Raw genomic sequence first — 14,889 nt, 5'->3', positions numbered from 1 at the left:
ATTCAAATATACATTTGGTAATTGTTTTGCATGTCGGCCCTTTGTAGCCTACTGTGTGTATATATTTGGTCAATATGCAGTCTATTTTCAAATGGAACACGGAATATTGACAAATCTTCCATGTCATGTTGTAAACACGTAACATTATAATAGCCTACATATAATCATAGCAATAATAATACTAATAATAGGTTCATTCAAATCTGTGGTAAATAAGAACTTATGATTGTTCATTCAAGACGTGCCAATGGCTTCAATGACGCTTTCAATTACAATGGTTTGAGGTGTTTAACGGGCTATTAAGTTACTCATGCTTTAATTTGATTTGCTTTTCGACTTTGTCGAGCCACTTGCAGAGGAGACTGCGGTGGAGAGCTGGTTAATAGATGCTAGGGTGCTGCCTTTAGAAACTCTCCCGGACCCAAGGGATTTAGTTTAGGATTGCAGAGACAAGACGCCATTTCAGCCTCCAAAAAACGGTCTTAAAATGACTGCTACTAAGAGGATTAAAACAATAATGTCCCTCTCTTCTTCAAGGTTTTTAGAAATGATTTATTCTGGAGAAAAACCGTTTAGGCTGGAATTAAGGGTAGCCTTCTAATGTAGTGCTTGAATATTTTGTTGAATTTCTCCAAGAGGAGAGAAAGTGAGGGGGGGGGGGGTGAATCTTACACTCAATTTGATCTTTGGTTATATTCATAAATAGAAGTTTCGACTTTACACGGAAAGAAAACGTGTAGGCACTCGCGACACAGTCACAATCCAGTCAAGAGGTGAATTGTCAATAACAACTATGCCGGATAAATTATTTTTTAAATGCACTCAAGGCGAATATGTTGTTGTATTTTATTTGTAGGTCGTGCAATTCTCACATCTTGATTGACTACATGAGACAATTGGGAAACTTATGATGCAAATAGTGGTAACGATATTAAATTGTTGTGGAATGAATAAGCCGTTTTGGCATAACCTGGTGGATTGAGCAGGTTGGCAGGACGAGTTACTGCGCGCCCTGGAGATCATTACGCGCAACAGATGGACTGTTCAATATCTCTATGAATCATGTTTATTTGTGATACTTTATCATATTAGGCCTATCTACTACAACAATGATCTAGGCAGATCCAGTCATTTTAATGAGAGGTTTATTCAACATCAGAATGGGTGTTTTGCTATTCTCTTGTTTTAAATCTTTGATTTATTGTCGAAGAAAATTGTTCCCGATTTGAGTCTTGATGGGTCTTGGTGACTTAATAGCCATGATAATCCCTTATTATAATGATGACAATGATTTAGGCCTAATAGTAATTTTCAATATTCAACTAATAAGCCTATTAAGTGATAATTAGACTATCTATAGGGTTAATAGACCTAATGAAAATAACGACAACATGTTTGGCAATGCAATAAAGCTGAATTGGGAGTTAATTCGTATAAATGCACATTCGTTTCCCATTGTTTGTTGTTATTTTTGGGAAAGTTTTTATTCGTTCAAGCCGACCACTTGTCATCACATATATCACGGAGTATTTGGGTCTGCGAGAGAAATCGGATTAACTTGTGAACTGATGGAAATAAGAACGTAAACGGGAGGCAAATCTGGGCAGTGTCTCTTTGTGGGAAGACTTTCTAAAGCAATTAAAGCGAGAAGGTATACCCCCCAGCTGCTCTTCCTCAAATCAGCTTTCTACAGAACTTAATGCGGGCTAATGTCCAGCGCGTCGAAAGGGTTTAAAGCCAAGGGTCATGACGAAGACAAATTTATATTAGGCCTACAGCGATATTTCTCTCTCAATACAATTCAATTTAAGGGCTTTATTGCTCTAGGGCTCATTGTTTTCTGCATATCCGGAATCTGGTCAGTTCAGACTTTATCATGTTGAAGCCTCGAATGATCCGTGTCTTTGCTCTTCTTCATCTCTGAATGACGTAGGCCTGTCTGCTTTCAGGATCTAAAACTGTATCCAGTCATATCAGGACTTTGGGCAGCACATGCCTTAATAAACTAACTCGAGCGGTAAAACACTAAATGGTAACTAAAGGACTTTCGATTACAGTTTAATCATGTTTATTATGCATAGGCGTTTCATTTTACAGCTCAAAAGTCGAGCACATTTTAGACTGATATTTTGCATTAATATAAATAATTGTAAATGGAGTCTCTCAAAGCACATTGAGTCATTATGAGGTTTTTGCAACCCAAGTCAAGACATCTTTAACCTGTCCCTGCTACAGGCTGTAGTCTCCACCTACTTTAAGGAGACCACCATCTTCCCAGTGCCCCAAGAAAAAAAAGATGACATGCACAAATGACTATCGCCCTGTTGTACTAACCCCGGTCATCATGAAATGCTTTGAGAGGCTGGTCATGGCCCACATCAAGGCCAGCACACTGGACCCACTCCAATTTGCCTACCGCTCCAACAGATCCATGGAAGATGCCATTCCCATCACTATTCACGTGGCCCTAACACATCTGGACAAGAGGAACACCTATGTGAGAATGCTGTTCATTGACTACAGTTCAGCATTCAACACTATTGTTTCTTCCAAATATGACACCAAGCTCAGAGCCCTGGGTCTGGACACCACCCTCTGCAACTAGATCCTGGACTTCTTGAAGGGCAGACCACAGGCTGTGAAGATTGGAAACAGCACCTCCTCCACACTGACCCTTAACACAGGTACGAGCCATGACTGCATGTCTTTGCGAGACACTAACTCCAAGGAGGTAAGTGAACTGTCATTGTGGTGCCATGACAACAACCTCTCCATCAACGTCAGTAAAACAAAGAAGTTGATTGTTGACAACACCACCACTCTTGTTAAGAGGGCGCAACAGCGTCTCCACTTCCGATGCACCATCGAGAGCGTCCTGAGCGGTTGCAACTTGTTGAATCACGGCCTGCTATGAGAATTGCTCCCTCCACGACTGCAAGGCCCTCCAGCGGGTGGTGAAGACAGCCCAGTACATCACTGGGACCTTGCTCCCACCCATCCAGGACATCTACTCGAAACGATGCCAGTTGAAATCCTGCAGCTTCATCAAGGACCCAACACACCCCAGCCGTGAGCTGTTCACTCGCTTCCGTCAAGACCGTATAAGAGCATAAGGTCTGATACCAACAGGCACAGAGCTGAATTGGACTAACTGCACTGACTCTCCACACCTTAGAACACATCCACTTACCCACGCACACACACACACAGAGACATACACTACCGGTCAAAAGTTTTAGAACACCTCATTTAATACAAAAATAATTTAAAAAAGAATACTATTTTCTACATTGTAGAATAATAGTGAATACATAAACTATGAAATAACACACATGGAATCATGTAGTAACCAAAAAAGTGTTAATCAACTAATCAAAATATATTTCATTTGAGATTCTTCAAATAGTCACCCTTTGCCGAGATGACAGCTTTGCACACTCCTGGCATTCTCTCAGCCAGCTTCATGAGGTATTCACCTGGAATGCATTTCAATTAACAGCTGTGCTTTCTTAAAGTTAAATTCAGCAAATTCTTTCCTTCTTAATATCACGTTTAAGGTAAGACCCAAATGCAGACTGCCAAAATAACAATGTTTATTACAATTGGGGCAGGCAAACTACAGGTCAAGGCAGGCAGGGGTCAATAATTCAGAGAGGGTGTAAGGCACCAGAACAGCAGGTGGGCTCAGGGTCAGGCAGAGGTTGGTAATCCCGAGTAGTGGGGCAAAGGTACAGGGATGGCAGGCATGCTCATGGTCAGGGCAGGCAGAAATGGTCAACACCAGGAAAACTAGGAAACAGGAACAAATCGAGGGACAGGACCAGAGGCTTGACGAAACAAAATGAACTGGCAACAGACAAACGGAGAACACAGGTATAAATACACAGGGATAATGGGGAAGATGGGTGACAGCTGGAGGGGGGTGGAGACAAGCTCAAAGACAGGTGAAACAGATCAGGGCGTGACACTTAATGCGTTTGAACCAATAAGTTGTGTTGTGACAAGGTAGGTGGGGCATACAGAAGATAGCCCTATTTGGTAAAAGACCAAGTCCATATTATGGCAAGAACAGCTCAAATAAGCAAAGAGAAATGACAGTCCATCATTACTTTAAGATATGAAGGTCAGTCAATCTGGAAAATGTCAAGAATTTTGAAAGTTTCTTCAAGTGCAGTCACAAAAACCCTCAAGAGCTATGATGAAACTGGCTCTCATGAGGACCGCCACAGGAATGGAAGACCCTGCAGAGGATAAGTTCTTTAGAGTTACCATCCTCAGAAATTGCAGCCCAAATAAATGCTTCACAGAGTTCAAGTAACAGACACGTCTCAACATCAACTGTTCAGAGCAGACTGTGTGAATCGGACCTTCATTGCTTGGTTCCAACTGCCGTGTCTTTGTGAGACGCGATGTGGGTGAATGGATGATCCCCGCATGTGTATTTCATACTGTAAAGCATGGAGGAGGATGTGTTATGGTGTGGAGGGACATTGCTGGTGACACTGTCAGTGATTTATTTAGAATTCTAGGCACACTTAACCAGCATGGCTACCACAGCATTTTGCAGCGATACGCTAGCCCATCTGGTTTCTGCTGAGTAGAACTATCATTTGTTTTTCAACAGGACAATGACCAAACACACCTCCAGGCTGTGTAAGAGCTATTTGACCAAGGAGGAGAGTGACGGAGTGCTGCATCAGATTACCTGGCCTCCACAAACATCCGACCTCAACCCAATTAAGATGGTTTGGGATGAGTTGGACCGCAGAGTGAAGGAAAAACAGCCAACAAGTAATAAGCATATGTGGGAACTCCTTCGAGACCGTTGGAAAAGCATTCCAGGTGAAGCTGGTTGAGAGAATGCCAAGAGTTTGCAAAGCTGTCATCAAGGCAAAGGGTGGCTACTTTGAAGAATATAAAATATATTTTCATTTAACACTTTTTTTGTTACTACATGATTCCATATGTGTTATTTCATAGTTTTGATGTCTTTATTTGGACTATTTGCTACATTGTAAAATAATAATAAAGAAAAACCTTTGATTGAGTAGTTGTGTCCAAACTTTTGACTGATGCATACATGCTACACACACATCACAACTACTGCTACTAGACTCTTATTATTATGAAATACTGCGCATTTGAAACACCTGTAAATACGGTTCTATAAATTGTACCTTCCTGTATTAAACTTATGCTGAAATGTGTCACGCCCTGGCTATAGAGGCTTTTATTCTCTATTTTGGTTAGGCCAGGGTGTGACTAAGGCGGGCATTCTATGTTCAGTTTCTATGTTTTGTATTTCTTTGTTGTTTGGTCTGTGGTTCTCAATCAGAGGCAGCTGTTTATCATTGTCTCTGATTGAGAACCATACTTAAGTAGCTTTTTCCCACATGAGTTTTGTGGGTAGTTGTTTTCTGTCTTTGTGTCTGCACCAGACAGAACTGTTCCGGTTTAATTTATTCTCGTTGTTTTTGTTAATCAGTGTTCAGTTTAAATAATAAAGATGAACACGTACTACGCTGCGCTTTGGTCCACTCCTTCCAACAGCCGTTACAAAATGTTTATTATATTCTACTGATCCATTTACTTTATGTTCGTATTTGTAACTTTTTCTATTTCTTACTCTTGTTGCATTGTCGAGAAGGAACCTGCAAGTAAGCCTTTCATTGAAAACTTGAAACACACATGTTTCATCCATGAAGGGCACATTTTAAAATGAGAGTCTAAAGGTAAGTGTTTTCATAGATTTCATGTTGCATGCAATCATTCACAGTCCTTGGTTTCTGGTAGCATTTGACTCCTCATTAACAAATCACATTGCTCTCTTGTTTTCAAATAAAGTTTATTTGTGTGTACAACAGGTGTTCGGTGCACAGTGACCTTACAGTGAAATGCTTACTTACAGGCTCTAACCAATAGTGCAAAAAAGGTGTTAGGTGAACAATAGGTAGGTAAAGAAATAAAACAGTAAAGAGACATGCTATATACAGTAGCAAGGCTATAAAATTAGTGAGGCTATATACAGACACCGGTTAGTCAGGCTTATTGAGGTAGTATGTACATGTAGGTATGGTTAAAGTGACTATGCATATAAGATAAACAGAGTAGCAGCGTAAAAAGAGGGTTTGGGGGGGCCACAATGCAAATAGTCCGGGTAGCCATTTGATTACCTGTTCAGGAGTCCTATGGCCTGGGGAGTAAAAACTGTTGAGGAGCCTTTTTGTCCTAGACTTGGCACTCTGGTACCGCTTGCCATGCGGTAGTGGAGAGAACAGTCTATGGCTGGGGTCTTTGACAATTTTTAGGGCCTTCCTCTGACACCGCCTGGTGTCGGTCCTGGATGGCAGGCAGCATAGCCCCAGTGATCAAATCAAAATCAAATCAAATTCATTTATATAGCCCTTTTTGCATCAGCTGATATATCAAAGTGCTGTACAGAAACCCAGCCTAAAACCCCAAACAGCAAGCAATGCAGGTGTAGACGTGATATACTGGGCCGTACGCACTACCCTCTGTAGTGCCTTGCGGTTGGAGGCCGAGCAATTGCCCTACCAGGCAGTGATGCAACCATTCAGGATGCTCTCGATGTTGCAGCTGTAGAATCTTTTGAGGATCTCAGGACCCATGCCAAATCTTTTTAGTTTCCTGAGGGGGGATAGGCTTTGTCGTGCCCTCTTCACGACTGTCTTGGTGTGTTTGGACCATTCTAGTTTGTTGTTGATGTGGACACCGAGGAACTTGAAGCTCTCAACCTGCTCCACTACAGCCCCATCGATGAGAATGGGGGTGTGCTCGGTCCTCCTTTTCCTGTAGTCCACAATCATCTCCTTAGTCTAGCAGATGTGTCGCTACCTACCCTCACTACCTGGGAGCGGCCCGTCAGGAAGTCAAGGATCCAGTTGCAGAGGGAGGTGTTTAGTCCCAGGATCCTTAGCTTAGTGATGAGCTTTGAGGGTACTATGGTGTTGAATGCTGAGCTGTAGTTGATGAATAGCATTGTCACATAAGTGTTCCTTTTGTCCAGGTGGGAAAGAGCAGTGTGGAGTGCAATAGAGATTGCATCATCTGTGGATCTGTTTGGGCGGTATGCAAATTGGAGTGGGTCTAGGGTTTCTGGGATAATTTTGTTGAGTCACTACCAACCTTTCAAAGCACTTCATGGCTACGGACGTGAGTGCTACGGGTCTGTAGTCATTTAGGCAGGTTGCCTTTGTGTTCTTGAGCACAGGAACTATGGTGGTCTGCTTGAAACATGTTGGTATTACAGACTCAATCACAGACATGTTGAAAATTTCAGTAAAGACACCTGCCAGTTGGTCAGCACATGCCCAGAGCACACGTCCTGGTAATCGGTCTGGCACTGCAGCCTTGTGTATGTTGACCTGTTTAAAGATCTTACTCAAGTCGGCTATGGAGAGAGTGATCACACAGTCGTCCGGAACAGCTGATGCTCTCATGCATGCCTCAGTGTTGCTTACCTCAACGCGAGCATAGAAGTGATTTATCTCGTCTGGTAGGCTTGTGTCACTGGGCAGCTCGCAGCTGTGCTTCCCTTTGTAGTCTGTAATAGTTTGCAAGCCCTGCCACACTGGATGAGCGTTGGAGCCGGTGTAGTAAGATTCAATCTTAGCCCTGTATTGACACTTTGCCTGTTTGATGGTTTGTCGCAGGGCATAGCAGGATTTTGTGTAAGCTTCCAGGTTAGAGTCCTGCACCTTGAAAGCGGCAGCTCTACCCTTTAGCTCAGTGCAAATGTTGCCTGTAACCCATGGCTTCTGGTTGGGGTATGTATGTACAGTCACTGTGGGGATGACTTCCTCTGCACTTATTGATGAAGCCAGTGACTGATGTGGTGTACTCCTCAATGCCATCGGAAGACTCCCGGAACATGTCCCTGTCTGTGATTGCAAAACAGTCCTGTAGTTTAGCATCTGCTTCATCTGACCACTTTTTTTATAGACCGAGTCACTGGTGCTTCCTGCTTTAGTTTTAGCTTGGAATCAGGAGGATAGAGTTGTAGTCGGATTTACCAAATGGAGGGTGAGGGAGAGCTTTGTACACGTTTCTGTGTCTGGAGTACAGGTGATCTAGAATTCTTTTCCCTCAGCTTGCACATTTAACATGTTGACAGAAATTTGGTAGAACTGATTTAAAGTCTCTCGGCCACTAGGAGCGCCGCCTCTGGGTGAGTGGTTTCCTGTTTGCTTATTTCCTTATACAGCTTATAACTCAACAACCTCTAACAAAGTATCCAGTCTTAGTCTGAGGTTCTGTCTCAAACGGCACTCTACTCCCTACACTTCTGAACAGAGCTCTGTGGCCCCATTTGGGCCATCAGAATGGTGGATAATGATGATACGTCATCTGTAAGTTGAATCGGAAAGTACTGTAGAGGGTGAGGGGAAATGAATGAAAATAGATGCAGTGTATTTCTGAATCATTACTGTGAGACATATTAAAGGCCCAATGTAATCAAAAGTGTGATTTTTTTTCTTCTGTGTTATATTTCCACATTATGAGGTTGGAATAATAATGTGAAAATTATGATGTATTCCTTTAGGTGTAAGAACTGTTTGAAAAGACTGCCTGAAATGTTTGCCTATTTTGGTGGGAGGGAGTTTTGGCCCGCCTCGTGACCAGAGGAGACTGGTGGGAGGGAGTTTTGGCTGGTGGGAGGGAGTTTTGGCCGCCTGGTGGGAGGGAGTTTTGGCGTGACCAGAGGAGACTGGTGGGAGGGAGTTTTGGCCCGCCTCGTGACCAGAGGAGACTGGTGGGAGGGAGTTTTGGCCCGCCTCGTGACCAGAGGAGACTGGTGGGAGGGAGTTTTGGCCCGCCTCGTGACCAGAGGAGACTGGTGGGAGGATCTATAGGAGGTCAGACATTTTGTAGGCTGAAATGGAATACATGAAACGGTATCAATATACACTGCTCAAAAAAATAAAGGGAACACTTAAACAACACAACTCCAAGTCAATCACACTTCTGTGAAATCAAACTGTCAACTTAGGAAGCAACACTGATTGACAAATTTCACATGCTGTTGTGCAAATGGAATAGACAACAGGTGGAAATTATAGGCAATTAGCAAGACACTCCCAATAAAGGAGTGGTTCTACAGGTGGTGACCACTTCTCAGTTCCTATGCTTCCTGGCTGATGTTTTGGTCACTTTTGAATGCTGGCGGTGCTTTCACTCTAGTGGTAGCATGAGACGGAGTCTACAACCCACACAAGTGGCTCAGGTAGTGCAGCTCATCCAGGATGGCACATCAATGTGAATTGTGGCAAGAAGGTTTGCTGTATCTGTCAGCGTAGTGTCCAGAGCATGGAGGCGCTACCAGGAGACAGGCCAGTACATCAGGAGACGTGGAGGGGGATGTAGGAGGGCAACAACCCAGCAGCAGGACCGCTACCTCCGCCTTTGTGCAAGGAGGAGCAGGAGGAGCACTGCCAGAGCCCTGCAAAGAGCCCTCCAGCAGGCCACAAATGTGCATGTGTCTGCTCAAACGGTCAGAAACAGACTCCATGAGGGTGGTATGAGGGCCCGACGTCCACAGGTGGGAGTTGGGCTTACAGCCCAACACCGTGCAGGACGTTTGGCATTTGCCAGAGAACACCAAGATTGGCAAATTCGCCACTGGCTCCCTGTGCTCTTCACAGATGAAAGCAGGTTCACACTGAGCACATGACAGACGTGACAGAGTCTGGAGACGCCGTGGAGAACGTTCTGCTGCCTGCAACATTCTCCAGCATGACCGGTTTGGCGGTGGGTCAGTCATGGTGTGGGGTGGCATTTCTTTGGAGGGCCGCACAGCCCTCCATGTGCTCGCCAGAGGTAGCCTGACTGCCATTAGGTACCGAGATGAGATCCTCAGACCCCTTGTGAGACCATATGCTGGTGCGGTTGGCCCTGGGTTCCTCCTAATGCAAGACAATGCTAGACCTCATGTGGCTGGAGTGTGTCAGCAGTTCCTGCAAGAGGAAGGCATTGATGCTATGGACTGGCCCGCTCGTTCCTCAGACCTGAATCCAATTGAGCACATCTGGGACATCATGTCTTGCTCCATCCACCAACGCCACTGTCCAGGAGTTGGTGGATGCTTTAGTCCAGGTCTGGGAGGAGACCATCCTCCACCTCATCAGGAGCATGCCCAGGCGTTGTAGGGAGGTTATACAGGCACGTGGAGGCCACACACACTACGGAGCCTCATTTTGACTTGTTTTAAGGACATTACATCAAAGTTGGAGCAGCCTGTAGTGTGGTTTTCCACTTTAATTTTGAGTGTGACTCCAAATCCAGACCTCCATGGGTTGATTGATTTTTGTGTGATTTTGCTGTCAGCACATTCAACTATGTAAAGAAAAAAGTATTTCATAAGAATATTTCATTCATTCAGATCTAGGATGTGTTATTTTAATGTTCCCTTTATTTTTTTGAGCAGTGTAGTTTATTTTACACCTGCTACTTTTGGTTACTCTGCCAATAACGTTTTCCCCTCCCCCTCAGACCATTCCCAGACAGTCCTAGCAATATTCTTACTTGAGAAATTGCTTTTTGCTAAGAAGCTTTTTTTTGTTTGTTTGACGATTTTAAATGAAATCAATCACAGTAATGTACTTAATTGTTACCCATAAATGATTTAATATTGAGATAAAATGGCTGCATTTGACCTTTAAGAGACACAAGTGACACTGCATACTTGCATACAAAAGATGTCAAACGATGAAAGATGAAAATCTGGGCACGTGTGTATCAAGCAGAGCTATAATAATCATATTCATCATGATCTAAAATATAACTGATCCTAGATCAGCACTCGGGAGGCACTTTATAAATATGGGCCTTTCATGCCAAATAGTGTCTGCCTACCAAATACTGTCCCTCCCTGCATCACAATGGGATTCGGTTAGCTCCTAGCGTCCATTGCCCTGTTGATTATTTTAAATATGAAAGATATAAGGCATCATTTTGCCATAGGATTCCTGGGCAGTACAACTCTAAGGGTAACCACAGAACTCATCTCAACAGGTGCGTAGGTTGAGAATCATTGGTGTTAATACTCATAATAACTGACATAAATAGGACCCTGGTGCCCATATTAGCTCTAATGTATAGTGTAACCAGAAAGGTTGATTTTAAGTCATATTGGGTACTAGTAATGGGTATTGGATATTCTGTGTCAGTAGCACCCTTGAAGGGTTTGACTCCAATGGACCATGTAGAATCTAGATCTGCCTGAAGGGCTGAAACACTTCTGTTTTTTGTTTCTACCTGGTAGTTAATTGCACCCACCTGGTGTTCCAGGTTTGAATTAATCCCTGATAAGAAGAAGAGTATAAAAAACAGAAGTGTTTCAGCCCTCCAGGACTGGAATGGGGAAGCACTGATCAACACACCACCATACATGCTCCACAGCCACTCTGGCGAACGGTTCCTCTGGCCAACTTGACATATCGAAGTTGGCAGGTTTGTTTCCACCCTTTCTCCCAAAGCCAGTGTTTGGTTGTCCACCCTCGGGCTGCAGCCTAGCACAAGGGTTTCTATTGTGGCAGCCTAATCCAAGGGAGACACAGCTTTAGCAACATGGAGGGATAAAAGCCTATCAAACCACTACTTTATGGGGGCAAATCTTCCCTAATCCTTTGCTTTATCTAAACAAAAGGAGAGAAACAAGAGGATAGAAAGAAATGGTGCAGACACAGGGCAAGACCTGGAGCTATAAGATGCAAAGAAGTAGTTTCACTGGAGAAGCTAACCATTTCTGACAGGCTTTCACCTCCACACTGACAAAAAAAAACGGACACCAGGATCCCAAAACTACCATAGAGGATTTTGTTCAAGCATAAGATTTAGTACCCCAGATAAAGTCGGGTAAACATTGAAAAGGTATTCTGGAAAACATTATTTAGGCTATACTAAAAAGGTTATTAAATAAGTGATGAGATCTCGCACATTTGTGAGAAAGCGACATCTAGGCATATGTTAAAGATGGCCGATGCTGTGTGATCTAGAGACCCTTTTCATTGCTCTTTTCTCAGTTCGAGACCAAGCACTACGGGAACCTTTCTGTCCCAGCACACATACTGTTTAGTAAATCTGCTTCATCAGTCTGAATCCCCAAAACACTCTGACCTGTGTCTAAACCCTCCCACAAATCCACGTTTATATTTGGATCAGTTCATTCTATATCAGAGTGAAATCAGTGGAGTGTACCTAGGATGTGGAGATGTTCCAGAGAATGTTAAAAACATTAACACATCTAGCAGAGTTCTGTATCATGTTGCAAAGACTGGAATGACATTCCTCGACTATTATACACCCCTAATTCCATTGATTTAACAGACCCCCTTGTAAACAAGATGTGCCCCCATCACACAATCTGTGTGTGTCGAGATCAAATCCCCTGACCCTGTTCCATGTCGGCTGCCAATTCCAATTTTCATCTTTGGTCCGCGGTGACATGCCCCCGTATAGCATCTGCAAATTACTCTGGGAGTGAGATAGGGAGTTAGGCCTCCATTTTCTGCCGTGGCCCAAACACTCTACAGGAGAAACATTTAGACCCTACTCTGCCAAACATGAGGAAGAGATGGAAAACAAGATGTCTTCTCTGCCAAACAAGAGGTAGAGAAGGAGAACAAGACCGCTTCTATTTGATCCCTGCCCCAGCCAGCAGGCTTTCAAACTACCTCTCCATTTTGGATCCATTGGACAAGGAGATGGTCGATGGTCGCTGACTGAAACTCCATTGGACTGAACATCTGACAGAAAAAATAGCCAGACAAGGCAGCAAACATTTTATCCCATAAAAACATACAGAACACATAACAAAAAATTGGCCTACACTTGATTAGATTTACTTCAACAATGTGAGGACTCCACTTCCCAGAGTGCCCTCTGCTGGCCAGAATCAGAGCCTCTACTAGTGTGGGGTAATTATGGGATAATGTGCTGGAGATTCTCTTCATAGACCGGGTGAATAGTGATTCATTACAGGGGCTTAGAACCAGGGAGGGGGAGCAGGGGGAGGGAAGAGACACAGACACAGCATGACAAATTGCCAATGGATTTATCTGGGGTAATTAAACTATCAACCAGGGGAGAGAGACTGCACTGGGTCTAGCTGTACCCAAGAGTCAGTCACCACAGAAAAGAGGGGAGGGGGAAGAGGGGAAAGGGATAGGCAGACCACCAACAGATTATGTTATGTCAGGCTAGAAATAACAGATTATGTGTGTCATTTGGGCTCTGTGTTTATCATAATTAGTGTACACCTCTTTGAAAGGAAAGTTCACCCAACATTCAACATATTGGTTTCCTTACCTGTATTACTTTGTCCTTGGACTGCTTACGGTAAGGAAACCAATACTAGAACTTATCCAAACCCAAAACCGTGGATAGATAGGCACAACCATGGCACGGTGCAAAAGGAATACAACAGGATATAATGTGATGCCTAAGACACATTTTTACTTGTAGTCATTAGTGGCCGTTAGAATCTATGTTCCTTTTTCCTTCTTGTTTTGTCGGAATACAACAGAACATAATGAGGACCTACATGAAATATGTATTACATGTAATGGACATAAAAAAGGACTGGTCTTGTGAGTTGTTTTCTCTTCATTTTTTCAAATTTCTTTTGAACAATTGAATCCAATGAACTGAGCAGGCTGGGCTGACATGCTTACAGCCTTGCCAGGACTTTCTAAATATGAGCATGCATTTATAAGATTGTGCTGTTATTTATTTCTATTAATATGATTTATTATTGCTACATTTTATTTTTTTCTGACTGTTTTCCATGTTATTTGGTTAGTTCTCTAAAGCATCCTCATAGATATTTATGTTATCATGGGACTGCCCATATTTCCCTCTGGCCAATGCCAATTGGCAGCCAAGGGTTTTCCTTAGAACGCAAAGGTGCGTCATGAGTCAGGGAGATGGTCTGATGGTCTTAGTGACAACAGACCTAGATATGGGGGAGGTTTTAGTGGGTGGAATATTAGGACAATTGGAGGTTAACAAAGTTGCAGCTACAGTATGCTTAACAGTGAAAATTATTATGGTACAGCTATATGGACACTTAATCATCATGGTGCTTTTTAATGGTACGTTTATAAACATTGGTTGTGGTAAGTATAATTGAAACTTGGGTATCATTATGGTAAGTGGGGAAATAAGTATAGCAAGTTATAATTGTAACGGCTTAGCAGATCGTAAAAAAATATAAATTTTTACATTGCTAAAAAATAAAGAATATAATGTATATTGTTTACAGGAAACTTATTCTACAAATATAGATGAGGTTGGGTGGAAAAAGGACTGGGAGGGAAAAATAGATTTTTGTCATGTGCAAAGAAACTCAAAAGGGGTGATTATACTAATTAATACAAATTTTGATCCGATTGTGCAAACTGTGTAAACAGATCAACAAGGAAGATGGATTATTTTAAATATGCTATTGAACCAAAAACCGATCTGGATAATTAATCTATATGGGCCCAATAATGATGATCCACACTTTTTCGAAAAGCTCACAAGCAACAAAATAATCTATTATTATGGTGGGAGATTATAATACGGTTTAAAGTACCTCAATGGATCGTAAAGGAAATCATTCTACAAACTATCACCCTCAAGCACTTAAGGAGATCATAAATATTATGGGTACATTATAACTAGTTGATATATGGAGGTTGAAACCCTGATCTAGTGAGATATACATGGAGGCTTCATCAAGCTATTCGTCTTGATTACTTCCTATTCTTGTTCTTGCTGGCATCAAAAGTTTTTTAAATGTATTAATAGGAGACCGAATGCGATCGGACCACCATCTAATTGTCCTCCATATAACTCTTACTGAATTTCCACGTGGACTGGGATATT

This window comes from Oncorhynchus tshawytscha, linkage group LG06 (assembly GCF_018296145.1).
Source record: "Oncorhynchus tshawytscha isolate Ot180627B linkage group LG06, Otsh_v2.0, whole genome shotgun sequence".
In the NCBI taxonomy this organism is placed as follows: Eukaryota; Metazoa; Chordata; class Actinopteri; order Salmoniformes; family Salmonidae; genus Oncorhynchus; species Oncorhynchus tshawytscha.
The sequence above is the reverse complement of the archived record's forward strand: the minus strand, read 5'-3'. Positions refer to the sequence as shown.